This window comes from Bufo gargarizans, chromosome 2 (genome assembly GCF_014858855.1).
Source record: "Bufo gargarizans isolate SCDJY-AF-19 chromosome 2, ASM1485885v1, whole genome shotgun sequence".
NCBI classification, from domain to species: Eukaryota; Metazoa; Chordata; class Amphibia; order Anura; family Bufonidae; genus Bufo; species Bufo gargarizans.
Window position 1 is genome coordinate 297773093 of NC_058081.1, and position 3565 is coordinate 297776657.

The following is a 3565-nucleotide window of genomic DNA, read 5'->3' on the forward strand; positions in this document are numbered from 1 at the left end:
TTTATGCTTTTTCACATTTATTTGCCCATTGGATGTCATATCAGAGAAAAATGTTAGTGTGTCTTTGCTAACCTTGTGGGCACTAATGACCCATTTTTTTTTTTAAATATGAATCGCCAGAACAACATTATATAATGAGGCCAATTTGTTGGTCTGAACCACGCAAAGGCTTTCTGATACAAATATAGTCTTGGGTAATTACCGTATTTTTTTAGACTGGGACACACCGGACTATTAGACACAACTAGGATTTGGAAGAGGGGGGGAGACCTCAGAGCCCCAAGCCCCATCAGCCTCAGATCTGATTTGACAAGAAAAAACAAAACTTGCCTTGCTTGTTCCGGATGGCACTGCAAATCCAGGACTCCCTGTGTTGCTTTTTCTGGGTCCCGTTGTGTACTGTGACCAGACAACGCACAGCGTTAGGTCATGGTGCGCATCTACATGCAGTCAGGATACAGTGCACAGCAAGACTTAGAAGAAGACCAGGGAGGGCGAGTACAGCCGGCACTGCCCTCACCTCCCTGTCATGCTGATGACGGCTTCCATAATGAAAGCGGCCATTAGCATTCGGACTATAAGACGTTGTCACTTTTCGTCTGAAAAATATGGTAGTTTATTTTTCCCCATCTAGAACAGTAGAAATGGAATACAACTATAACTGCAGTAAGAATATAGTCTGGGGCTGCCCACGCTGTCTTCATGGCCTATGATCAGGATACACCATAAATATCAGTTTGGGGGGATTGACACTCCGCATATCCAGTGAGTAGCTCTGACACTGGAACTATACAGTTTTATCCTTTTGTGTAGTGAATTCACTGCAGGCTACGTTCACAGGCTAAGATCTGCTGCTGATTCAGTTTTCAGCTGCTAAATACGCAAAACTCCACCTTGTGCACACAGTGTAAAAGGATAGGTTTTTTTTTTAGTAGCAGAGTTGAAAAACGCTTTAGAAGTTGCATGTTGCGAGGTCTTGGCAGAGAGACCTCAAACAAATGCTCTTGTAAAAACTCCTAAAACCTCCACCACATTAGAAATCTGCCACCAAAAACTACTTTTTTTCAGCTAGTAATCTGCAACTGCTTTTTCTGTGTGAACCTGGCCTCAGTGAACGTACCAGTTTAATTTCGGTGCTAGAGCTGCTAAATCAAAGATGAGTGGGCACGGCCATCAGCTGTTGGACAGGGCCAGACGTGATGACATTTTCATGCCTGGCCCCATCAAAGTGGAGAGGGTGCAGCATTTGAAAAGCGAGCAGCGCAAACTAGGCTTAACGGCAATGCCCCCGTTGAGGCTCATTTGTATGCGTGTGTGTATGTGTAATATATAATCTCAGAAATGGGACCAACACAGATGCCTAGTGCATATGCAGCACATCAGCCAGTTTTACAAATGCCCTTTAAGGCCTCTTTCACACGGGCGCCGCGTGTGAGGGCCGGACAAGGTGAGGTGCAGGAAAGCGAGTGCAAAGTGTTTTGCACGCGTGTGAGAAAAATCAGCATGTTTGGTACCCAGACCCGAACCTCTTCACAGAAGTTTGGATTAGGTGTTCTGTAGATTTTATTATTTTCCCTTCTAACATGGTTAGAAGGGAAAATAGCATTTTTAATAAAGAATGCTTAGTAAAATGTCCATTGAGTGGTTAAAAATAATATTTAACTCGCCTCATTCACTTAGTCGCGTAGCGGATCTCTTCTTTCTACTTTCTTCAGGACCTGGCTAAAAGGACCTTTTGAGGACATCTTTGCGCTCATCACATGGTCCATACGCGACCAAGTGGATGGGGTAAGTTCAATTTGTTTATTATTTTGAACCCCTCAATGGACATTTTACTAAGCATTTTGTATTAAGAATGCTATTATTTTCACTTATAACAATGTTATACGGAAAAATAATAAAGATCGGGTTCCCATCACTATTGTCTCCTAGCAACCGTGCGTGAAAATCGCACCACATCTGCACTTGCTTGCGGATGCTTGCGATTTTCACGCAGACCCATTCACTTCTATGGGGCCTGCGTTGCGTGACAAACGCACAATATAGAGCTTGCTGCGATTTTCACGCGAAGTGATGCGTGAAAATCACTGCTCATATACACAGCCCCATTGAAGTAAATGGGTCCGGATTCAGTGCAGGTGCAATGCGTTCAACCCACGCATTGCACCCGCACGGAATTCTCGTCTGTGTGAAAGAGGCCCAAGTTATTTGCCCTTTAAGTTAAGCCGCAATATACAATGATTAGCCATAAAATTAAAACCGCTTACAGCTGAAGTAAGGCTACTTTTACATCTGCGCTTTGTATTCTGGTTTTGAGATCCAGCAGAGGAGCTCAAAACCGGAGCAAAATGCGCCCGTTAGATTCAATTCATCGGGATGCATCCGTTCTGTTCAGATGCGGTTGTATTAAATCGAAACTGAACAAACCGTATCCGTCCCTGAAAACAATGTAAATCAATAGGTGACAGATCCCAAAAAACTTAACCGGCACCAATGACTTACATTGTTTTTAGTGCTCGATTCAGTTTGTTTCGCAGACCGGACACAACCGCAGCTTGCAGCATTTTTATGTCTGGTCACAAAACAGAACTGAAGGCATCCTGATCTGTTTCGTCCCTATTGACAATGCATGGGAACTAAATGAAAGCCTTTTGAGATCCTCTACAAAGTGCAGATGTGAAAGTAGCCTAGCATTGATAATCTCATCATTAGGGCACCTGCCAATGGGTAGGATATTGTAGACAGCAGGTAAACGGATGTGTTGCGAGCAGGAAAAAAATGGACAAGTGTAAGGGAGCATCTTTCACAAGGAATAAATTGTGATGGCTAGACAACTGGGCAGAGCATCTCCAAAATAGCTGGTCTGGTGTGTTCCTGGCATACAATATTTAGTACCTACTAAAAGTGGTTTAAAAAAAAAAGGGCAGCAGGTACAAGGTTTATTTATGCACCTAGGCAGTGAAAGCTAGCCTTTATGGTTCAAATACTACAGCAGAATTACTGTAATAGAGATTGAAGAAAACATTTCAGCCGGCTCTTGTAATAAGGTATCAGAACACACAATGCACTGCAGCTGGCTTTGTGGCTACATATAGGTCACTGAGCCCAGGATGACCCCATCAGTACTGGATCATGAAGCAATGGAAGAAGGTGGCCTGCTCTGACTGAATCCCATTTCATGTGGATGCATTGTTTACCTGGAAGAGGGATGGCACCAGGTGCATAGAACAGAACCTTCGGAAGCACTACAGAGTGATTTCTTAGTGTTCCGTTCCGCATCTCCGGATTTGCGGACCCATTGAAATGAATGTGTCCGCATCCGTGATGCGGAATGGCCACAGAACGGGACCAGTGTATTGTGGGTCCGCAATACAGCCACGGGTTTCACACGGTCGCGTGAACGAGCCCTCAGAGTTCTAATGAGCATCACTTCTATATTCTTACTTCCCAGTGAGAAAAGATAATCAATTAACCTCTGTTATCCCAAAGCAAGACACAACACTAAACCGAATTGTCAATATTTATTTGATTAATAACTTACAAAAAAAAATTGAAATTAACTTAT